This window comes from Calonectris borealis, chromosome 2 (genome assembly GCF_964195595.1).
Source record: "Calonectris borealis chromosome 2, bCalBor7.hap1.2, whole genome shotgun sequence".
Taxonomy (NCBI): Eukaryota; Metazoa; Chordata; class Aves; order Procellariiformes; family Procellariidae; genus Calonectris; species Calonectris borealis.
Genome location: NC_134313.1, coordinates 107,847,971 through 107,874,142, shown reverse-complemented (window position 1 = coordinate 107,874,142; position 26,172 = coordinate 107,847,971).

Here is a 26,172-nt window from a genome sequence, read left to right as displayed (position 1 = left end):
GATTCACATAGGCCCACTTCTCAAGCCTGCCAAGGTCCCTCTGGATGGCATCCCTTCCCTCTAGTGAGTCAATTGCACCACTCAGCTTGGTGTCATCTGCAAACTTGCTGAGGGTGCACTCAACCCCACTGTCTATGTCATTGATGAAGATATTCAATAGTATTGGTCCCAGTACAGACCCTTGAAGGACACCACTAGCTACTAATTTCCATGTGGACATTGAGACATTGACTGTAACTCTTTGGATGCATCCAGCTTTCATCATAGGATAGACAGGTGATGTTGAGGTAGGTTATTCTAAAGCTTGCTTCTCTAACTCTTAGGTTTCAAACTTGTGAATTGAGAATCATGTTCCAAAGCTAGCTGAAATATTAAGAAGAATTCATGTGATCTTTTTCATTTTGAAAAATAATCTTTAGAACCAATCATGTGTATGCTCAGTATAACTCCCAAAAAAAGTAGGTAACATAGCCATTTGCTTTCATTTCATTATTCTTTGGCCTTTATTCTACTTTTATAAGTAGTTTGTGCCACCCTTCCACAGATAATCTGACAGCAAATATTTTTAAAAGGCCAATGGAAGGGATAAGAAAGTGGGGAGATATTTTATATGTTATGACATAAACTTTTTAAAATTGAGAAACTGAAAAATTACAGCATACAAATTGTAATTCCTTATAATTCTATATGCTCCGATTATGTTTAGAAAAAGAGGGCTATCCAATTTTAGTCATTAGTAACAGACCAGCCACTATAATTTTTATCAACTGAAAATATGAATTCTTTATTTAACCTCTAAGTAGCTCAGGAAAAGCAGAATATAAAGACTAGTCACTAAAAGCAAAAGATGCTTTGTAGTAAGAAACATATCTAACTGATACTGATAAATAAGGCAAGTGGAAATTCATTTGAGTCTTTGACCGCTGTTAGCCTGTGTTAGTAGGTTTATTTGACCTACTATTTAGCTATTATGGATAGAACAATTGCTGAGTCAGAACAGTCTTCTGTGTAAGCTCTACACATCTAAAATAATAATTTTAAAAGTGCTATGCCATACTCCGAGCAATATTTTTTAATAACTGAAGCTGATCAGGGATCTGCAAAGATACAGTTACAAGTTTTAACATGCCCTAAAGGGATATTAACTTTCTCCTTAAAACACAAAAAATATTAGAATGAAAAAAAAATTTTTAAGGAAGATAGTTATGTAAATTAGTAACTCCTATATTTAAGTTAAGTATCTAGAGATTGAGATTGTGTGTGTGTCTGTTATCTTTTACACTGAGATGAAAACATGGGTGGTTTCTGCACATTTTTCAAAGGGGTTAAGAGCAATTTGTATTCTACACATCAATGTTCCACTTTAATCTATGTAAGATTAAGAAAAATGTCACATCTAGTTAGAGACATAGTGAACGAACAGCTGTGTAATAAAGCATGTATATTGTGGGAAATGAGCTACATGGGTCATGTAAAAAGCTGTTTTGTCCCCATAACAAGGAGTCACGTCTGCAATGTCATTATTTTCATTCACTGGAGTAAAGCCGTTCAGACTCACATCTCAGGCAACCAGCAGCCTTGCTTGGTCCTATTGAAGTATAAATTTCTATAAGCTTCTTTGTGAAGTTCAAAATAGTGGAAATAGAGCAGTTTCTATGTTTTAGCAATTTCTCTGTAATATCTAAAAATGTAAGGATACAGAAAAAATTTCAACTCTTGGTGAAAATACATAGCGGGAATACATTGTTAGGTAAGTGCTATGTGAACCTATCGTAAGAAACAATTATTTTCTCATACTTCATTGGTCATAAATGACCATAAATTTGGCTAACGACAAATTTTACATGTAAATGTTTTTCATGAAATTTTGCATACACTCACTACAAAATGTGATTTTTATCATTTTACTCAGATAGCTTTATAAATGACAGAGGTTATTAAAAAAATAATAAGCGAGCTGAGTCAGAATTACACTCAGAAATTGTCAGTTGTGCATTTTTCATTTGTGACATTGGTTTGATGCAACCCAAATATTCTTCATGGAGTGAACTCAAAAATTCTATATTCAGAAGTATAACATTTCAGAGTAAATGTGTAGCTCTGATATAATTCACTTTTTCCTTCTGTGACCCTTGCTTAAGGCATATAGATATATAAATACAAACATACACATACACACACATGTATATATATTTTTACATATATATAGCTTTTGACTAGAAAAAGGAAAGGGTTATTAAAAAATATACAAAGTCTTCAGTTAAATTCCTCTGTTATTCCCTTTATTTTCTGCCAACACACTTCTCCTTTCTTCTCTCCAGGTATAGTCTTTTATGTATGTCTAGTTTCTGTCTTTTTATTTTTGTGTATTACAGCTACATTATGTAAAACTTCTTCATGTACATAGGCTTAATAATGGCAGTAAGATATCTCTATTCCATATTTTTGGTCAATTTTTAAACAGATCACAATTTGATATAGTCTGGATTTTATCAGGATTAACATGTACTGAATTTCATTCTCATTTGAGAGTGATGATTACATAAATTACAACAAAATGTGAATTTATAAAGTAAACAGATTTAATTTCTTTTCTACATTGAGCTGACATTTCTAAACCATGCTGACATCTAACATACAAGTATGTGTTTTATAGATAACAAGGTAGCAAGGCAATATTCACAGATGAACATACACAGAGCTTATGGTTTTATTCCTTGAGTATCATTATTTGTTCCTAGGTTTGATGCAGTTTGTCTTTCATTCTGGTTAGGCTAAAATCTTGAAGTGGCTAATTATTGTGCTATTTGACGCTAGAGGAGGTAAGTGGGGTTTCTTAATACTTTGCTGCCATCGTGTGGCTGCTGAGACAAATAAAACGAAAGGGAGGAAAACCAGCTATCAAAATAACAGGCCTCGACAACCTATCTGGAAGACAGCGACTGGATCCCAAATGATGTTAATAACTTACCAATGAGCTGATTGACTGGAGAGCAAGACTGAGCTGTTTTTTAGAAAATATTTAGTCACTTCCATTTGCTGAAAATATCCACAACAAATGTTATGGCTCACTTTTTCTCTCTTTCGGGATCTCTAAGACACCAGTGTTTAAATTGTGCCTGCTCCAGGTAGCATTTATCATCCCTTCAAGTAGCAAAAGCATGTGACTTGCATTCAATACCTTTCTGCGTAAAGCCCTGAAGAAAAAGTTCTATAATGCCCGCAGTAGTAATTACTATGCTCAAAACCAGCTCTTCTCAGAAATACCAGGTTTTAGAGTCATAGCAGCATTTATCCTGATAAACCTAGGGTCAATTAAAAGTTGATAAAGCAAAATAAACAATGGCACCACGCCTTACTTAGTGTTACTAATAGGAACCGTGGTCCACTACATAATATAGCAGAAATGAATGAACCCCACCTAATTTTCAGTGCCTATAACTATTCTGGCCAGAACTTCCACTGTGAGCATTGATGATCCCATTACTTATCTTTAAAAAAAAAGTCTAAACTGAAGTTCATTTCTATGGCAGTTCCTGGTGGCAAATTGGAGGGAGATGCCCTGGAGGATACTTCAGATACTTTGACGTTGACAGAAGGAAAATTACCTGGAGAAGGTATGAGAAAACTAGACTGCATGGAAAGAGTTTGGCTGTAAATTGCAGTTACAATACTACTATTATTTTCTTAAGAAAGATATAGTCTTCTAGTTGGAATCCTTTTCTAAAATTGTTATCTAGTTTATGGTATATGGCATAGTGTGCTCAGTACTTGTTTAACAATCCACACGGCCATTAGCAAGGGATGATTGCATTTTACGCTTCTGCATCCTTGGATGTTTATCAGAAAATGAGGAATTTCACATGCCAAACGCTGGAAAGTATTACTTGGCTCCGTGATAGATTCTTCTGGCAGTCCTAGTGGCAGGTTTATGGTTGCTACTGGGTCTGCTCTTTGGTAAGGCTTGTGTCAGAGACAACTTTGTTCTTGAACATCATTTTGGTCTTAGCATGGAAGTATTTCACTAGATTTTGTCGGTTTAAGTATTCATTTATTGCATGCTTTTTTTATTGTATACAATAAGAGATATACCATCTGATTGAATACTTCACAAGTACTCAGTTTCATAAAAATAACAAAATTTACAATATCCAGTATTTCCTCCCTCCTTACCACAGATGAGAACCAAGATGGAAAAATTTGATCCAGTACACAAACACATTTTTATTAGGAACAAAATAATTGCTATTTGTTCACAGCTTCTTTTAAAAAAAAATTCTGATGTAAACCTATTTCATATTACTTAATCATAAAGTCAATAGCTATTAATGTCTTTATTAAAAAATAATATTTTCTTGAATCTCCAAACTCCTGTTAGTTCTCCTCAAAAGGTTTTAAAAGGCCAAAACCCTAACCACAAAATAGAATTTTGACTTGGAAAAAAAAAAAAGAGTGTCACAAAGCAAAGACTTTTTTTTTACCGATTTTACTCTAAAAGAACTCAATTTTTATGGTGAGAAACAAGTTTAAAGCCCTGGGATGAAGAAATGTAAAACTCCTGTGATAAAGCTTTTCAGAAGTATATGGTTCCCAACATCTATTCACAAATCAAGAAAATTCCAGTAAAACAGAATAGCTTTATTGAAAATACATTGTTTCTCTAAATCTTATAAGAGAATCTTTCCCCTGCCTTTCAACTCTAAAATGAGGGGGGAAAAATGTCATCTATGCCAAACAGCATCAAACAATCACAAACGTAACAAGCTCTGGGTCAGACCCACAATGAGTAACTGAAATGTATAACATTAACCTTCATTAAGGACAACAAAAGCAATGAGCTCTGGTTTTAAATAAATAAATAAATACATAAATAAATAACACTTTAATCTCTAAAAAATGCCCGAATTGTTCTTCTGTCCAAAGAAGAACTATCTGTTACACATCTGATGTAGCCAATCCATGTTAATTAAAGAGATGTTAAAAAAGGAGATATGTAAGACATGTTTATCATTCTAATGAAGAAAAATTGGACACATTGTTTAGAAAATAATTCAATAGAATATCAGCTTTTTATGCTCAATTTTTTATGTTCACCCTGCAAGCTGGCTAAGATTTCCTAATAACTGAGAGTGAAACAATTAGGAATTTTAAAAAAAACAACAAACAAACAAACCCCTACATTTGCAACCTTTTTCAAATTTTTAAGATGAGGTTCTTATAAACTTGACATTCAAAATTTCAAAAGAAGTTTTAAACACAAATCAAAATGAATGTTTTCATTCTTACAGCACTTACTATTGGAAATACTGCCATTTTTACAGAAGATGTGCCTTTTTCATGCATATTTCTGCCATTAAAATAAAAAGTCATTTACTAAAATATTTGAAGAATGTTTATGGAGAGTATGAATGCTGAATGTTGTTACAGAAAATTCACTGATCATGTGAATAAAAATTTGGGAGAAGAAGCTATGTTGAACTTTAATAGTGAAAATATGAGGCTACTTCCCTTGATCAGCTCAATTTTTTTAACACTATCATCTTTATAAGTGTGCCAAATTATGTTGTTTCTTAATACATACTTCAAAACCCTTGTAAATTTCAATGTATTCTCTTCTACCTACAATTTTCTACTCTTAAATCTATTTGTGAGTTCATGAGCCATTTCTTTAGCAGACAAAATCCCATGTCTCCAACACTGCACTTGTTTACTATTTTCCATTTTCTCTAATCCCTTTTTTATTTTGGTTTCTTCTTCTTTACAACACCTATTTACCTGAAGAGAACTGGGGTTAGCTATTCTTCATCATGAATGTTTTCCACATTCCTCCTTCAAACCTTGGAATAGGAAGGGAATCATGATGCATGCACCAGATATATTAGCATAGAGAGGCAGCCTTGTCCTGATACTAGCTGTCAGTAGTCCATCTCAACCCATTGTCTCTGCCTGTTGTTGTTCCCTATTTCTCCATGAACTTGATCGGTGTTACAAAGAGGATGAACAATTACACTGACTATTAATTGCTTCTCTGATTTTTCAAATGAGTCAATAACCACCTCACAGCTTGTGAAAAAGTCATCAGTGCTTGACAATTAATACCACAGAAAGATTAACAAAAAATGTAAAACACATGGGTCAAAGTCTCTAATGCATTCATTAAAGAAGCAGTTTTCACCTCACATCTATGCTTGAAACCAATGGGAAATGTTATATTTCTGAAGAAATTTCTTCCTGTCAGAGAAAAGTTACTTGCTTCAGGACTGCTTGCCTTCAGGAAAAGAACCATAATTCTGTGTTTAGTGTCCCTCGTGATTTTTTTTTCTTGTTTTCCCTTTCTAAAAAAAACAAAGCCTTAATTCACTACACTGTCATTAATCTTAGGATCTCTGCTAGTAGAACTGTTATTAGGTACAGTCACAGAAGAAAACGTGGTTTCTACCCTCAGCTCCAACCTCATTTCAGAAAGCTAGTGAGGTTCACTGGATCTTTTTCCAGGAAGTAGCATGATAGTTTTTCTCAGTAGGTGGTATTCACATCTGGAAATATGCACATATTATCCGTGTTGGTTAGGACAGAGATAATTTCCTTTATATTTTGCAAGGAAACAACTATTTTCCGATGCCAAGTTGACTTCTGGCTTTATTGTGCATAACCAAAATGCCTTGTAAGAAGTTTAAAAATGTAATTTCATTTGATACAATGTCAGACTTCTGTAAGTCCTCATAAAGTCACTGAAATTCATGATGTCTGTAGTAACAGCAAGTATAGAACAAATTCCATTACGTTGTACAGAGAGGATGTCTGAATTTCTCCCTTGCCCTCAAACCATTCTTGCTTAATGTTTAAAGGGATTTATTCTTCTGATCATTAGTAACTTCATAATTTTTTTTTTTAAAATACCCATTATACTCAATGAAAGTCAAAATCAAAGTAAAAATCCTTCCAAAAATCAACCTCTTGTTTAACTGTGATCTCTGGATATACCTGTCTTTCCTGACAGAAAGACTTTCATTTTGATGTAAATCTAAACTTTGCATGTCCCAATATTATATTTTTATATTTTTATATATATCCCAATATTATATATATAAATATATATATATGTATGTATACATAAAATGTATATATACGTATGAGGATATTAATTTTCATTATTCAGTGAAGAGTATTGCAGCTTCTCTTGCTCTTTGGTACAACCCAGAATAGCACAGGTGCTATCAGCAAGAATCTCAAATTTAAAAATAGCAAGACTGAAGCTGTAGGATTAAACCTGAATATTTATATCCTCTAATTTTAATAACTACTGTCCTCTAGGGTACCTCTAGGCCACTTACAAACATTACTGAGGTTAGCATTGCTATAATTTTAAGAACAACTTCAGCAACTAAGCTTTGTATTAAATTTATGTCTCTTATATTTAAGAAACTATTTAATGGTTATCATAGAAATCTACCAATCTCCTGTCAACTTTATTATTATTATTATTATCATTATTATTATTATTATTATTATACCTTTCCTTACTAGATCATAAAAAGGGACAAAATCCTTCTTTCTGTAAACAGACTTTAAAAAAGAAAAAAGGCTTCTGTTATTGATAACAACCCTTGTTGCCTCTCTCGCATGTGTTATGCACTAAAGTCATAGTGATTATCATAGTGAAAATAACGGTATGGATCTCTTAAACATTATACAGAAAAGCAATCCTGGCACTCAGTGCAGAGATGAACACAAAAGACAATTACTTTTGAATGGAAATCGGTTCTAGCAGAATTGATCTTACCTGTTTATGTATTTACCAGTGCCATACTTGCAAAACCACAAATTTGTTCCATGTGGCTTCCAGCCTAGCATCCTGGAAAATCCATGATCAAGGTCAGAGGATGGGAAAGCAGTCAGTGATATTACCAGACTTACTGCCATCGAAGAGGAAAGGGAACCACATCTACAGCAATTGGCTGTTCCTGTGCTAAAACACTAAACCAGGGTATAAAGCTAGTGTAGCTAAATGCAACTCCATAGAGAACAGGAACAGGGTGGATTGCAAGAGCTACAGGTACAACTTGCCATTGTGTGAGGCAGTAAATCCCCGGCTGCAGCAATTCACAGGAGCCAGAGATTTGCACAGGGGCAAAATTCTGACAATGAGATAATTGCAAGTATTTTGGTTCCATAACGCATAGGATCTCAGCTGGTGCTGATTTCCAAAACTTGAAGGAAGAAGAGCAATATATCAATGATATGCTGATCTACCAAAATGTAACTAACTGAGCCAGGGCTCTTGTAAGCGAGTGGTTTTGGAACCAGAGTGAAGCTTGTGAACCTACTGACTTGACAATTACAAATTCTTCAGTTATAGCATTTGGTACAGTATGTGCTGTCTATCTGCCTTGTCCCTATGCCCGTGTCCCATCATCCTTTCTTTGGAGCTTAGAACTGTGCCTTCATCTTCTTTCCACTTCCAACACTGCCCTCTTGAAAAGAGAGTAACGCCAACATCTGAACTTAAACACAAGTGATGAAAACAAAGTTGCATTTTAACAGAGCCCTACACCAGACACAAGTCATCTTTTTTGGCATCATTATAGCTTAATATTATTAAAGGAAATTGATTCTTTGCTTGGAAATACCAAATATTTCTCATTTAACATGACAGGTGGAAAAGCAGTAATTTTGAAGTTTTGCCTTATCCTTTGTGTACCTAATTTGTAATCAATAATATTTTACATTCCACCTTCTCTTCACTAGGTTGGCTGGATTACCCTTAATATGGTAACACATCAGTACCTCCAGCTTGTTTTTCCGTCCACTACTTTAATTACATGATTAATTCTCAACCTTTTGAATTTCACAGCATTATCCAACTAACCTTTTTGCCTTCAAATGAGAAAATGCTTAAGACTCCATATAATTTCAAACACATGAGTTAGGCCATCAACCACAATCTTTTACACATTCCCACCATAATCAACAACAAAGAAACATGCAGAACATTGACAGGGATACCAAATGTAAATAGAAAGGCAAGCCAACTTTGTTCAAGGCAAAATAAACTTCTTCAGAAGTGGATACCCTAAGGCTGACAGCAGAAAGTGACCAAGAGTATCTGGTAGAATATTAAACATGGAGACGTAAGAGAGAGTGTGAAGATAATGGCTATTGGTATGGAGGCAGAGAACGAAATATATGCATAGCCAGTGCAGAAAGCACGTGATAGACAGTCAACCTGTTACATGGCAAGAGATAAAGGAAATAATATCTTCAGTGAAGGTCCTTACATTAATAGGTTACAGAGACAGTCATGAAACCAGTATTCTGGTCATCATTCTTATTTGAATATAGTAAAAATGAGGCCCTGTCTGAGCTACAAGAAATAGATATGATTATCATTAGAAAAAACAAAAATAAATGGGTATTATAGAGCTGTTAGTACCATATCTGATAAATTATTAAAAAAAAAAATCAAGAACCATCAAACAGGAGAGATTAAAGGGAGCCATCTGAACTACTCAATGAACTCAGTATTGTCTCTCCATAATTAAGTTGCATTGAGAGAAAGAGACAGAATATACCTTAAAAATACATTTCCTCTATCAACCAAATCTCAGGAAGAATAAATGCTCAGAGAATGATTGTAAGGAAGGAAAGCCTTCTACATAACTGATGATTAGAAATATTTTGCTAAGAATAATCAGGGTTTCATTATGAGATCCAGCAAGAAATAAAAAGGAACATGTGCTTACCCTGTAATAAAGAAACATCAAGGAGGCACCGTACAATTTAGAAATAAAAAGTCATTTCTGTATACAAGATATAATTAGACTGCTGATATTCATATTTCTTCAGGACTAGGAAATCTAATTGCACAGCTCTCACCCTTCTGTCTATAAACTAAATTCCCACGATTAGGAAGAAAGGCACCCCATAAACATTGTTTTCTATTCTCTCTTTTAGTACCTGATAAAACCATTTTTTTGTGAAAATTAAGATACAGTCATTTAATTTTTCACATTGACTCATTTCTTACACTCTTCTCTATCTGTATTGTGATTTACATAGCTAAAGGTGAGTAAGAAAATACCTATGTTCATAACTGACAAAACCATTCACTGAGATTCAGTTCTGATCATTCTTTGTTAATGGAAACTCACAGTAACTATTCATTTATACAATGTGGTTTATAGTAGAATTTGTATCTACACAAGATACTTAGTCAATCAAGAATAGTTTGATGATTACCTGGAACTGTTCCAAGTATAGAATATTTAGTTAAAGCCACAGTCATCCCATCAGGAAACAAAAACAATTCAGTGGGATTTAATTAGAATGCTCAAGCAACAAATTCCGATTTTTAAACTATTCATACATGTGCTGCTTTTGGCTGGGATAGAGTTAATTTTCTTCATAGTAGCTACTATGGGGATATGTTTTGGATTTGTGCTGAAAACAGTATTGATAAGACAGGGATGTTTTCATTATTGCTGAGCAGAGCTTACACAGAGTCAAGGCCTTTTCTGCTTCTCAAACCACCCCACCAGCAAACAGGCTGGGGGTACACAAGTAGTTGAGAGGGGACATGGCTGGGACAGCTGACCCCAACTGACCAAAGGGATATTCCATACCATATGACATCATGCTCAGCATATAAAGGTGGGGGAAGAAGACGGAAGGGGGGAACATTTGGAGTGATAGCGTTTGTCTTCCCAAGTAACGGTTACGCGTGATGGAGCCCTGCTTTCCTGGAGATGGCTGAACACCTGCCTGCCCATGGGAAGTAGAGAATGAATTCCTTGTTTTGCTTTGCTTGTGCGTGCAGCTTTTGCTTTACCTATTAAACTGTCTTTATCTTATTATACATAATCTGTAGGCTTTCAACTGTCTATACTGTTTTGTTTAAAGTAGTAATCTAACCAGTATACACATATTTTTGAAAGGCCCGAACTTTCTGCAAATCACTACAGCAACAGAGTCTCTAATTACTAGTCATACAATGGCTGTATTTATTGGGAGTTCTAGTTCTTCACTGGATCTAAGTATGCAAATAGGAAAAAAAAATGTTCAAAGGCAAAGCATGGAAATCCAGTATATGCAAATCTGTACATCCTTAAAAAGCTGTGCAAGATCAGCTTTCAAAGCTATAAGACCACATATCAATTTATGACATCCATATAAAGATGAAAATCAGCAACTCTTGAGTTTTTTTATGCAAGCAGATAGTTACATTTACACTGTAAAACCATGATATGTGAAACTTTTTTCCTCACCATCCCCATTCCATTCCTTTCAACACAACAGTTTGAATACCCTAGGTTTAAAAAAAAAAAAGGCATCAAATATAAAAAAATACAGCAGTCCACACTTGGATGAAAGTCAAAGTCCCAGTAAATCTTCTTACACTGTTGCAAAGATTATGTATGTACTTTTCCTGACATTTTTAGGCTTTACCTTGCTGATGTCACATTCAATATTTTGTCGAAGTAAAGTAAAAGAAAGAGGAGGGAAAAAAGGAAGATGGAATAATCACATGATGAAGGAGATGTGAAAAAAATATTTTTTAATGCATAATTCAAACTCAGTAGTCCATTTTCCATCACTTGTTAGTAGCAGGGATCATAAGGTCTAGCATGAACTCAGACTTCAAAAAGTCAGATTATAGGCCAATGGAAAAGGAAATGTCTTTGACCCACACCAATGAACTTCAAATTATTTTTGGCCTGCTGCTAACATCTACTCATAAAGAGGAATGTACCTAGCAAGAGGAAATGTCAGTCTCAGCCCGATCAAACATTTATGCAATTCAAGAATGAATGTTATTAATTTTTAAAAGACCAGGACGCCCTGTATAATGGATTAGTTGATTATACTCATCCTATGTAAAATTAAGTAAAACATTCCAAACATATCATGAGACAGAGGACAGAAGCCATCACCTTCACTACTATCCTTGATTTGATATCAGGCAATGCATTAACTTAAATACACCTATTTGTTCTACAGTTGAGTAGTTTTTTTCCCTTTCAACAGATGCTTCATGGTCCAGTCATTAAAAGTGAATATAGTTTTGCAGACAAGAGGCAAAGAAAAGATATTTCCATTCAACATGCCTGGAAAGCCACCATCATTGCTGACTTCCTTACTGGTATTAACAGATGCCAAGAAATGAAAGGAACATGAAAACTTTTCTCTTCCTTTAACAAAAATTAAGCACTGTCAAACACTGAGTTGGCAAGTTGTTTGCAGATGAAGGCTACATAGGAAACTTCCCTTTTCCAACTTTTTTTTTTCCTTTCTCTGAAGTACTCCATATTCATTATTACAAGTCAAGAGAAAGTCGTGCTGACTGCTGCAAATCTGTTAGTTGAGGTTCTTTCTTGAATATTTCAGCTATTAATTCAACTCCCATTAGTGATTAATTCTGCTACTTTACAAAAAATGCATTTGTTTTCAAATAGAGGGGTTATGAAAAATTGATAAATTACTGCTTTTTCTCCAAATGCACTAATAGCATTGAGATATTAGGCTTACCTTTTGACCCATCCTTATTTGTATTATTATTTTATATATAATTTTTTGTTTGTTTTCTTAACTAGAAGAATGTGCCAACCAATTATAAACTAATAACCTATATGTATGCATATGCTTAAGTGCATAAGATTTTGTCATTATTTTTAGAGATGGTTTAGGATTCAGATGTAACACTGATATTTTCTGAGGCTTTCTAGAAGCACTCATCCAGCTGAATATGAAGTAATTGAAACTACATTTTAAAAAATATTGTTCTCATCACAGTATACTGTGGTGGAAACTGAACAAATGTAAGGTAAGAAATGATTTTGCCTTAAACAGCTTTGGTTATAAGTGGAGGAGACATGCTTCTTCTCTAAAATAGTAATTATTGGTATTTTATTACTTTAATAATAAAATTTATTAGTAAATTAGTAAAAATTTACCAATAAAAAAAAGACTAATTTCACAGGCTTCTCTTTTTATGCTGTGAGTCCTAAGAGGTAAGCTGGATACAAAAAATAAACTAGGCAGAGTAAAATCAAGAGCAGAGATGCAGCCCATTGAGGACCCACGCTGGAACAGATTTTCCTGAGAGGAACTGCAGCCTGTGGAAGGACCCGTGCCACAGCAGAAAAAAGGGGTGATGAGAAAAGGTGGTAGAGAGAAACCATTATGATCTGACTGCAAACCTCCATTTCCCCATTCCCCTACCCTGCTTGGAGAGGAGGTAGAGGAGTTGGGAATGAACGAGTGAATCTGAGTCTGGCAAAAGGGGAAGGAAAGGTGTTATTTTAATGTCTTTTTTTTTCCTACTACCTGAAAAATATTTATTTTAATTGGCAAACAAGTCAATTTTCCCCAAGTTGATTCTGTTTTGTGTGCACCAGTAACTGGTAAGCAATTCCCTGGTCTTTACTTTGACCCACAAGCTTTCTCATTCCTGCTCTTCCCATTTCCTCTCCCTGTGCCCTTGTGGGGGACTGGAGGACTCAGCAAGCGGCTGGGTGGGAGTTTGGCTGTTTGCTGAGGCTAACCCACCACAGCTATCAATAAACACCCCATTTGACTTCGAAAGTTTGTGCAAAGCTGTTCCATGTAAGTTTCCATTCTCTTATGTCTGTCACCCTCATAGCGAAACGACCTCTGTTTTTTTCACTGGATTTTCCAAAGCAGAAGGTGACTTACGTAGGTAAGAATTTAATATTTTAATATTTTCAAAAAAACATTTTCAAAAGAGTTGCTGTGGGTGTAGAATTATGACCATTGCTCGTATGCAGGTTAAATTTATAAGAATTATTTTTGGCATATCCCAACAAGTACAAAATTAAATGTGGAAGCAATAAAAGGGGTTTTTTTAAGTGGCTATATCTTAATCTAAATTTATTCTATGCAAAAAAAAGATATTTTTAATGACTTTTTTTTAAAAAAATATTTATTTTTTTTTATTTTCTGATACTGTTTCAGGACAAATTTTAAGGAAATGTACATGATGCACAAAGAAGCTTGCTTGTACGAGGCCTTGAAATGTTAACTTCAACTTTGGCTACTTAAAACTCATTTTGAATTAATATGTGAGAAAATATTGGAAATTTATCTCACTCCTTCCGCTCTATAAATTCTAAATTAGGTGGATGGTGGTCTTAGTTATAACTCCATTTATCAGGTAGCGGCTTGTTGCCATGATGACTAGGTAGAAGCTGCTGGATGGTACAGTGCCTGTTCATGATTTTCTGGTGTTTGTTTTAAAAGTATGTAATAATTTTACCCTCAAAAATAGACTGGACTAGAACTTAAAATGAAAAATCTCAGTTGAAAACAGATAGAAATAGCATCAGTTTTTCTTATCAGAGAACATACCTCAGCACGGTATTCCAGAACAAGCCTCAGAAACCCAAACTCAACTACTGTCCAACTTTACCCCATTTAGCTGTAGAAAAAATTTCTCCAGTTGAACTTAAATCATGATATAACATCAGTCCTTCCTTAGTAATCTTCAATCAAGAGGGGCAGTCCTAGTCTTTTTTGCATGTTTAGAAAATTATTTCCCAGCAGGAACATTAGACTTGCTATGAGAGCCATGCTATATACAAATGCTTTTCCTTCTCTCAAATTGGATCATTTGACCTATTCCATCAAGATACTTGAGACAACTTGTTTTTGTCAGAGTTAGTCCATTCCCAGAGAACCTGTGCTGAGAATTACAGTGACTGTTTTGTATGTATAGTTTTGTAACAAAGCCTTATTTTTTTCACCGAGATTTCAGGAGAAGCAAATGAAAATTCATCCTTTTCCAGGAATGCCTGCAACTGCTGAACAAAACTCAAGATATTCAAGTTTTATAGTCTGAAGAATGTCATCTTCTTTAAATATCAGAATGAGGTAGAACCTCTGTAGGCTTTACAAGTAGTCCATCATCTCGTAGAGTCTTGAAAAGCTCTAGTCATCACTAGGACATCTGCTCATCACTGTGTACCCCAGGACGTGCAGAGTAACAGCTGCTTTGTTACTGCACGTGACATCAGGTATAACGCATGGCACTAAAATATTTTACCCGGTGGAATCTATCTCATTTGACCACCAGTCACAATATCTGATTAGTGCTCTAGACTTGTCTAGAGAAGAATCGCCAAACTAATCCATCAGCTCCTTTCATTTTCAAGCACTGCTCCATTAAGCAGTGCTGTCTGGTAGCTAAAAGAGCTGGCTGGTGTGATATTAAACTATTCCATGCATTCATGGCTGGTTTTAACTGATTTAAAAGTATTTTTAACTGATTTAAAAGTATGTTAGCCTATTACACAATTTCCAACAAAGAAGTTGTTCCATCTGTACAGGTTCTCCCAATGAAATTCCACAGAAGCAGAGCTAGATCATTTTGTATAACAGTAAGTTTTTTCCTCTGAGTAGTAAAATGTGGTTTTAATTTTTTAACTACATAAGAAGAGGAGTCAAGATCATCCATGAAATAATAAGATGCAATTGCTACAACGATGGAGAATAAAAATCATAATGATTAATCAAGAGAAATGGTCAAATTCAACCTTCACAATTCATACATTAGGATGCATAGAGTTAAGACGAAATTCACACAATTACTGGAAGCTTTTGGCTGGGTTTATTGAGCAATATTAACAAGAATAGTGTTCAAATAAATTTAACAAGCAAACCTATTTGTAGTAGTGTTATTTTCCCTGCGTCTCTCATAATACCTACAACACTTGAAGATCAATACAAAAGAAAGCATTTCTCTTAAAGATCTTAAAAATGATGGTCCTAATCTAGGAAAGAACATGGACTCATCAAGATGAGAAAATAAGAGACAAAACAACAAAGATTAAAAGACTGATGAAACAAAATCAGGCAGGTAAGGCAGGCTGAAGTCACTATTGGAAGACTAATTGAAAGTCATTGCATAGAGAAGAGGCTATATTATGTATTATTCCTAAAACTGGAAGGCAACTTGAAGAAGAGTCTGGGGTCATTTGCAGACAGGGGGGGCATGAAAATGCTGAAGTAACAGATCTGAAAGCGGTCTCCAGGAATAAAAGCTAGGAATAAAGAAGCAAGGAGTCAACATTCACTTTTTTCTACAGGGCCCTCCTGTGTTCCATCTCATGACGCCATTTGTACAGTTTATGTTCCTTAGAGCTCAGGAGTGTAAATCCTGGCTGTGTAGGCTTCTTTTATCAAAAGGTCTACAATTTCCAGAAATGCCTACCTGGGCAGAAAAGCCCAGAGGAGCACAAGGGCACAATGGCAGGGAGGGACCCAAATCAATGACTCCTGAGGAAGGAACACCCTGTCTGGGCCCCTCCCAGGGCTGTCCCAGCACAGCCTCAGCCCCAGGGTCAAGGTGAGAAAACAATCATGACGAGTCATCTAGGTGAGTCATGTAGAGCAGCTCTCTGGATTAAGACCTAAGTCTTTGGAGTAAGGGTTGCTGCCTAGGGGTGGGACACATTATGGGATGCAGAGGGAAAGCAGTTTGGGATCACACAGGATTTATAATAGGATGCTTAAGGGAAGAACCAACGGTGGGACAAGGGACGGGCTTAGGTGATGTGGGAGAGGAATGAGAGTGGACAGATAGAGGGGTAAAGTAATAAAATGGGCCAGTCACATGTGAATAGTGGTCTGGTCTGTATGCTTGTCTGGCCAAGCTCTGTGTCTGATCAGTGCAGCCTGTCCTATCTTCTTATTAAATTTCTTTCTAACTCTTTCCTGGGTGAGAGGCGCTCTATTCTGCGTGTATGGGGGGGGGGGGGTGCGAGTGCAGCCACTGAAGTCAGACTGGAGGGCCCATGTATCCGTGGTGCGAGTGACTCGAGTATGGGTGGGTGGGTGGTCAGCAGCAATGATCAAGACAGATTAGCTGGTAAATAGGTGAAGTAGCCTTGGAGCAAGTGGGTCTGTAAGGGCCAGCTTTGTGTGCGAGAGTGTCTGTCTCTAAGAGCACAGGGGGTCACATGTTGGGACTTGGAAAGTCCTGGCCAGCTGTGTGTTTGTGTCTGTGTGCAATGGTCTGTACCAGCAATGGGAATGGGACTTTGGCCTCAAAACCATGTATATTCATGTGCCAGCAACAGGGGAGGCTGAGATCCAGGGGCAGCTACTGGTCAGACTGAGTGTCTAAGTCCGGCTGCTAGAGTAATCTGGCTTGTACATATGTATATATTCTCACCAGTAGACCTCCATCCAGCTCAGCCAGAGAGCCGAGAAGGATAAGGTTATTGTTGCTGTGTTAATGTGAGTGCCTGTCTGCAATCTGTGTGGCCAGCCATGTATATTTGTATATATGATATAGGTAGTGTGTATGTGTGATCTGTGTGTGTGTACCTTCTGAGAATACATCTTCAGCCTTGCTACAGGATCTGGGCACATGGAGCACCATCTGCCTTGCCTCTCTTGGGCTGTTGGATCTGACAGGATATATTTTTCACTAACAAAAATAACTTGTAGTATATAAAGTTAGGGGCGGGGAAAGTGTATCAGTGCTCCAGTGACACCCACCAAAAAAAACCAAACAAATAAATTCAAAGCCTACAAAAAATGGTTTTTTGAATCATAAACAAAAAATGCTAATGTAGAAACACTGCAAAAACTTGGTCAAAGACAACAACCCATTACTATTCAAAAAAAAAAAAAAAAAAAAAGCTTCTTTGAAAAGTGCTCACTTCCCCACAAAACATTCAAAATATGGAAAGCAAAATAAGGTTGTATGATTTCAGGTCCAAAATTAAGAAATAACAAATTGCCTTGGAACATAAACAAACATCTGTCTGGCTTCCCTTTGCTGCCTGGTTTCAATCACCTAAGAATCATCACTCCTATCAAAATCTTGACCAGTTTCTACCACGTAACTCACACATAAACACAAAGTACTAAACAGTCTGAAAAATACAAGTAAGCATAATGACGGTCTTTTAGATATATTGTTTAAGGATACAGGGCCACAATGGAGTTTCAGTAGCTAGGTAACTTGTTATGTTTTCAAAACTCAATCAAATTCAGTAATGGCACCTGCAAAACTTCAAAACAGTTGAAGTTCCTGACGTATAAAATTGGGTACAAGATTTTGGTACAGCTTGAAACTTCAGAAAAATACAAACTTGTTTGTATAGATATTCACATATGGAAAATAGATTTCTTTGAAAAAAATAAATGAGCTCTTAAGAAATGCAAAAGCAATCATTCTACTGGGAGAACACTATTTTCTATCATTAAACCTCTAAATGATGAAGTAGACACAAAAAAAGACCCACAGGAAGTCAAAAACTGTGAGCCCAGTAAAGATACAATTTAGTTTTACCACAGAATTAGTTGATGGTTTAAAAAAGTGGTAATAGTCTACTTAAAGGTCTACCAAAAAAACTCAGTTAAAAGGAAAGCAGCAACTCGTAAGAGGCAGACTGACTTAAGCTAACATTTATATTATTTGTTTATGTCATTTCAAGTTAAATGTATTTAAGTTATTAAAAACAGATTTGGAAGCAAAGAGAGTTCAAAGGACAGCCATAAAAATTGGAGAGATTGGAAACCCACATTACAAAGAAAAGCTGCAGATTTCAACTCACTCAAAACAGAAGGCAGAAGGGAGATTTCATTGTTGTGCATATGTAATTAAAGGCAAATCATTTTAAAGAGGAGACGCTTTAACTTTGCTGAACGTGACATAAAAAAACCTGCTTGGCAGAGTTAGCATAATGACAGTACAAGAAATTTCAGCTTTGAATAAAGAAGTGATTCTTGTCAAGGAGGCTGATGAAATGTTGGAACAACCACTTGGGTAATGTGGTGAATCTATCATCTAACAGGGATAATTTGGGGTGAAAATGATTACTTTTCTAAACTATATCATGTAACCGCGCTACTAAAAGGATCTCTATTCTGAAAGTGCTGTTTGTGGTGGTAATCCCAAGTGAATGAATCAGTGGATTAAGATCATTTCCTTCATTTCTACATATTAACAACTTGTGCCACATAATAAAAACTGCATGCTTTGTGGTTTCAATGTATCACCTTGGCAATATTCCATCTTTTTGGAGAATACTTTGGCCTCTCTTCTGTATTTTTGTTTTTCTGAGCATATCAACAGGATACTAAAGGGAACTCACAGTTATTGCCTGAAAGAGTGCAGAAAACCCTGTCGTGCTTCAAACCAATATTTCTTGCTCATGCAGTCAGAGGAACTGTGGTTATAAAGGAAGTCTCCTACTGCTTAGAATTACAATTACCTGTGGAAAGTAAAAATGTACGACCTGGTCATTCTTTGTTGCTTTATTTGTCAAATATTTTAGCTGACCTTTGTAGCTATTTCTCCTGAGCACTTGCATGACAGGGCAAACCCAGGCTATCTGGATTTCTAAGAACCTGCAACTTCATGGCAGTTGAGAACAACTCCAGTCTTTTACTGTTGCACTGGCTTAAAAAAAAGGAATAATGATGTACCAATGAAAGAAAAAAGACCACAAATTGGAATATCTGCCTTAATTATTGAATCATAGAATCATAGAATCATTTAGGTTGGAAAAGACCCTTAAGATCATCGAGTCCAACCATTAGCCTAGCACTGCCAAGTCTACCACTAAACCATGTCCCTAAGCACCACGTCTACACATCTTTTAAATACCTCCAGGGATGGTGACTCAACCACTTTTTATTTGTTGGGTGGGAAATCCTTAATGCACAACAAAATTTAAAGCTGCTTTAATAATCTTTCAGAATACACATACATTTCTATAAATGGGGAGCACCTTGAGCAACATAAATGATAGTCAGCCAGCCATAAAAAAAAAACAAAAAAAACCCACACAAATACAACTTATTCTTACCTTACTTCTACTTTCTGTGTCCCTCTCCCTCAATCTGTTTTCACAGCAACAGTTCTTTAACCAAAATATTTTGTAAAAGCCAGAGTCCCCTTAGAGAGCAATCATTCTTCAAATTCAACTGAGCTGCCACAGAGCAACAGGACTGAGTTGTCTTCAGCTGCCACGTGCTACTTCTTCAATCTTTGTGCCTCTCTCATTGTCCTGTGGGTCACATCACAAGCCTGTATGAGACAATATCCTTTGACTGGCTCTCCTCTCATGCCAACAGGAAAGCCTGAAATTATGCACAACTCTCTTGGCTACACGGGTTTGGCTCTCAGGGACTCAAATTGAATGCCAGTGAGATAACAGCTACATGCAAGTCCAGTTGCACACATACTGTTGGCCATTGTTTGTCAAGAAAATTATTGCAACAGGATTATTACTCACACAGTATTGAAAATACAAGTACAAATAGCACCACTTATTTAACAAAGCTGATTTTGACAAAATGTTTCCCTAGTGCTGAAGTGAAGATTGTATTTTGTTATGAGACTGAACTAAAAATGTTCCAGTTATACAGTCTGGAATTGTGTCACTGTCAATGTATACAAATATAACTATAATATTCTATTTATGCCTTATATTACTATTATTAACTGAACTGCTGCATGAGCTAGAAAGAATATATTTTGACTATTTTCAGTCCCCATCTGCATTTTCAAGACTATCTGCTTTTTTTGAAATAATATATAAATACAATAGTTTTGATGAAGAAAATTTCCATAGGATTTTTTTAACTATTGTTTTTATAGTAACTTTTCATAACACACATGACTGTAACTCGTATGTTTATAAGGTTGTCCCTATATCACCTTTATTTTTTCAGATGGACATAGCTTCAGACAATAAAACTAACATTTAAGATATCCTGTTCCCACTGATAAATTACATGATATAGATGATAACTATTCTGAGAAGAAAAATAAATCATAATGTTAAAGATATATTCTGTTCTCAGGTTTGTTATTCCTTTCTGTTAGTTTCCATCCTGAAAAAAATTCACCACTTGGTATGAACTAGAGTTTGTTTCAAAAGTATGTAATATTAAATTGCTAAAACGGTGCTGAATTTCATGTATTAATCTTTAATCTAATTCTTTTTCATAATCATCTCAAAATGTGATCTGAGAACTTAAAATCAAATCCAATTTGAGGAATCTATTTATAGCCATGAAAACTGAGAATTGTTCTTTTAGTCCTTGGCTAGTTGGATAGAATTTTTTCCTAAAATAATAAAGAAGAAAACTCATAAGTGTTACTCATTAGATTGTAATATTCTGAAAATCTAGAGAGTGAACATTATTCTGAGCTGTAACAAATAGAAAACAGTCATTTAAACATAGAAGCTGATTCATAGTTCTGAATGCCAGCACAATCATTTTGATGCAGGCTCCTCTCAAGACATTGTTACCATACTAACAAAAGCTATTACCATAACTTTTATAACTTCTGATTGAGTATATCTTTTTAGAAACACATCAAGTTGCGGTTTTTTTATGTAGTTGTCCTGGTTTCAGCTGGGATAGAGTTAATTTTCTTCCCAGTAGTTGGTATGTTTCAGATTTAGTATGAGAATAATGTTGATAACACACTAATGTTTTAGTTGTTGCTAAGTAGTGCTTACTTAGTCAAGGACTTTTCAGCTTCCCATGCTCTGCCAGCGAGGAGGGGCACAAGAAGCTGGGAGGGAGCACAGCCAGCACAGCTGACCCAAACTGGCCAAAGGGGTATCCCATACGATATGATGTCATGCTCAGTATATAAATCTGGGGGAAGAAGAAGGAAGGGGGTTGTTTGGAGTGACAGTGTTTGTCTTCCCAAGTAACCATTATGCGTGATGGAGCCCTGCTTTCCTGGAGATGGCTGAACACCTGCCTGCCCATGGGAAGTAGTGAATTAATTCCTTGTTTTGATTTGCTTGTGCGCGTGGCTTTTGTTTTCCCTATTAAACTGTCTTTATCTCAACCCACGAGTTTTCTCACTTTTACCCTTCTCATTCTCTCCCCCATCCCACTGGGAGGGAGTGAGCAAGAGGCTGTGTGGGGCTCAGTTGCCAGCTGGGGTTAAACCACAACAGTAGTAATAAAAAAATCCTCCACTTCCTCAGTAAAGTTATTTCAACTGCTAATTACTTCACTGAGAAAAGCAGCACACTGTTTCTGATCTCAGTTGGTCAATTTTCAGCTTCCAACCAAGATATCACTATGCTTTCATTAACTGACATCAGAAGTTTTTGTTTAATGTAGATACATTGTCTGTGACAAGGGCAGCTCTTAAAATTCTTTTTTCCTTAGTCTCACATCACAGAGCTTATCTTTTTAGACACTGAGTATTTGTTGTAAATCTTCAACCCTTTTCAATTTGTCATCAGTCTTCCATATTTTTCATTGGCCAATTAAAGCAAACACCAATACAGCAAAATTTAATTAGGCTCATCTGTTTAGTTAAAACTACATCAAACACAATGTCAGACATTAACAAGAAATATGAAAATTATGTTTCCGGTTGCACAGATTAGGAAAACTGATTACAGAAATAGTCTTATTTAATCTTTCCAAGGGTCTTCAGGATCCTTGCCATCATCCCAAAGTTTATTCCTTCTGCATTACACCTAGTCCAACAGCTATGATAGCCATTCTTTTAAAGTAGCATGCAGTACAACCGGTTGCATTAGTAGCCCTGAAAAAGATGAAGAAAAATTATGCTCAATTGAGCAGAAGCTATTATTCAGAGTCAGCATGCCATACTCAGTTTATTTTTAGTCTTAATATAATGCTCTCAGAGAAAAAATAAAGATAGATCTAGCAAGACAACTGTGCGTTTCAGATTTCTCATTGTACGATGGATAAAGAGACAGCCTCAGCAACTCCAGAGAACAGCAGCGCAAGAAATTTCATGTTAACAAACAGAAATTCCAGTTCAATCTAAGAGAAACAGAGAGGAAAAAGTGAAAAATAATATGCTAATATGGTAAAACAGCCAAGAATAATTTTATTTTGAAATTATAAATATTGTATGTTATTTTGTGGTTTGACAGGATATGCCTTCATCTCCCTTATCTATTTGCTCAAACATATAGATCTGCATTCATAAAATAAAGCTGTGAAAGACAAAATCTGTTATTATGCTAGAGTTTTAAAAGTAATGTAAACGTTCTTCTCCACTGAAACATTGTCCAGCAATGAAGCTAGCAGCCTGGCACACGAAGTACGTCTGCAGGCATGAAATGCAACCATGTGATCTGTCTAGTGTGGTCTGTGCTGGGACACCAGGAAACGCCCAGCTCCCCAAAATACCTTTGAGTGGCTGAGTTTGGTCTATACGAGTAATAGCAGGTGTCACACTTCAAAGTTCATATGTGAAAATCTCAATGAAACCAGTTTTAAGTATAGGCAACTGAGAACACACGTTGGAGAAGACAAGAGTTGGCTGCACCCTAAGTTTTTCATTTGGGTTAATTAACGTGCTACAAATATACTTTTTAATTCTAGCAAACTTAATAAGCCCAGAGCAAAAATTACAACTGCAGCTCCACTGTTGTCCTTATTATAGTACATGTGTATAAGCACGTTGTTTTATGACTGGTTCCTACTCCCCAGTTCTCTGTCTCAGATGACCTTAATAAGGGTTAAGCCAAGTACTCCAGAGGAGAGTGTAAGTTAGAAACATACAAGTCCAGGTCTCTGGCTCACTTAAACATGCAGGTCTTCCTTCTAACAAGAAACAGTTCCCCAAAGTTAGAAAATAGAAAAAGGTTCAGTGTAAATAAGTGTCGTGGTTTAACCCCAGCCAGGAAAAATAAACTCCACGCAGCCGCTCGATCACCACCCCCGGTGGGATGGGGGAGAGAATCGGGAGGGCACAAGTAGGAAAGCTCCCGGGTTGAGATAAAAACAGTTTAATAATTGAAATAAAACTAAGTAGAACAGTAATAATAACAATGAGAACAACAACAATAACAGAATACACAAAGCAGGCAATGCACAACGCAACTGCTCACCGACCGCCGACCGCGTGTCACGAACGGGGGGCGAGCCCCCCCCACCTGGTTTTTCTACTGAGCATGATGTCACATGGTATAGAATACCCCATTGGCCAGCTGGGTCCACCACCCCGGCTGTGCTCCCCCCTCCCGATGCAAGCATCGCCCAGCAACAGCCAAAGCATCAATGGGCCATCAACGCTCCTTTCACACCGAACCCAAAACACAGCACACCCCCCAAGCTACTGGGAAGAAAGTTAACCCTGTCCCAGCTGGAACCAGGACAATAAGTAATGATGAGAAAGTTTTATCAGATAACTAACAAAAAGAAAAATGTAACTACCCCTCTTCTGCTACACAAAGGCCACTGAAGATCAGACTGAGTTGTTGCCCTAACTTACCATTTGAAGAATCCCTACAGAACTGTATCTTAATAGACAAGAAATGCATTTGTGCTGCCCCGGTACTTCTAGCACAGGCCTATACCTTCTTTGCTGTCTGCCTCTTTTTGCCTTGCAGATGCACTACCCAATGAAAGGAAAAAAAAAACCAAACACAAAAAAACCCCAAAACAACAACAACAACAACAAAACCAAACAGGAAAAAACCCCACCAAAACCCGTTCCTTTAGCAGAAAAAACCTGCACTGTCATTTCTGAAAATACTATCTAGAAGTGACCAAATATGTGTCTTGTAATCTTTAGACTAAAGACATTTCAATCTGGACTTCTGGTGTAAAGAAATGTTTTCCTTTGCTAGCTTGTTTTACAGTTTTCAATCTTTCAACACTGTAGTTAATGTCTTTTCGCAATGTACAGAGAAAATAGTAAGCATGTTAAGTACCAGTCTGCTTTGCAGCTTTTATTTATGCGGCCTGAAATACGCCTTTCTACACAATATTCAGAATCTATTTCAACTTACTTCTAAATTTTTTTTCTAATTCAGATAAATTATTTCAGATTAAAGTACTTAAAAAATTTATTCAAACAGAAATAAAAGTACTTTTTCCAGTATAGCCTGCTTAGTTGGGCTTTGGCATTTGACGGTGTTTCTTTTGTGGCAAGTGATTTAGGGCTAACTTGTTATCCATAAAGAAACACCTCAAAGATCCAATTTTTCTTTGATGCTCATGGTCCACAACATAAATTAAAACCTGTGGGCTGCCTGGATATTGCTGGTTTCCATTTTTATCCTTCAGTATTTAGTTTAAAAACCACATACAACCAAAAAACCTACACTAGATTTGCTAATTTAATCTTTGTGTGTTTATGGAAGCAATTAAAAATAAAAATGAATTGCATATGGTCTGCCCTTGGAATTGATGTTAAGCTAAACTTCCTGCTGTCATTTTGTGATAGGGTAGAACTAATTTAATGCTGTTCTACTAAGTTATTATAATGAAAAACAGACCACAAAAAAGATCAATTTGAGAATTACATGAGTTTTACACAAAAATAAAGCTCACTTCACCTTCGCAGATATTTGTGCAAGTAAGGTCTATCTGAAATCCTGCAGATGGTGTGGAAAATTGAGTTTGTACTTTGGGCCATATAGCTGAGACTTGAACATCTGAAGCCAAACCTCATCTGCCCACCTACATTCTTTGCAGTGAAAGCCATACCCTACCATCTAAATTCATGCATATTAAAAACGATTTAGATATTCTTTTGTGCATTGACTTGACATCTTCAGGCTTCCACAGAAACACAATGCATCATAGGGCTGCAAAGTGCAGAAACCTATCCTTAAGAAGTAAAACAACTAAAGAAGGAAACTGAATAAAGAAACTGAATAAAGAAAACCTTTTATGGAATAACTTTAGTATTTTAGACAGTCACAGTGAAGCAACAATTTATGCTTTGGTCAGAAACTCATTCTGCAGATAAGTAATTAAGATATTAAATCTTTCCTAAAGAAGCCGGGGGGGTGTGTGTTGGTTTGTTTGTTTTATTTTGATTTGGGTTGCTGCTGGGGTTTTTTGAAGCAGAGGGCTTGTAGAGATTGATGAGTTTTGGAAAAGTTGACTGTGAAGCATTTAGTAGTTTGAAATACCTTTGTTGAGCTTAGACTATTTTTTTCTGGAGATGTCAATTTAAGGAACATGTATGTTCAGACTTTCAGTTTTTCTCCAGTCAAGTAGATCCATTCACTTTGAAGATATATTTATGTGAATAAAGGTCACAGAATTAAGCTCTGACTTCTTCAATACACAAATAAGTTTTCAATGCAAAATCAAATCCTACAAAATCCAGAAAACATGCATATATGTTACTGGCACTGATGAAGTTGTTATTCTTTCTATACCACAAAA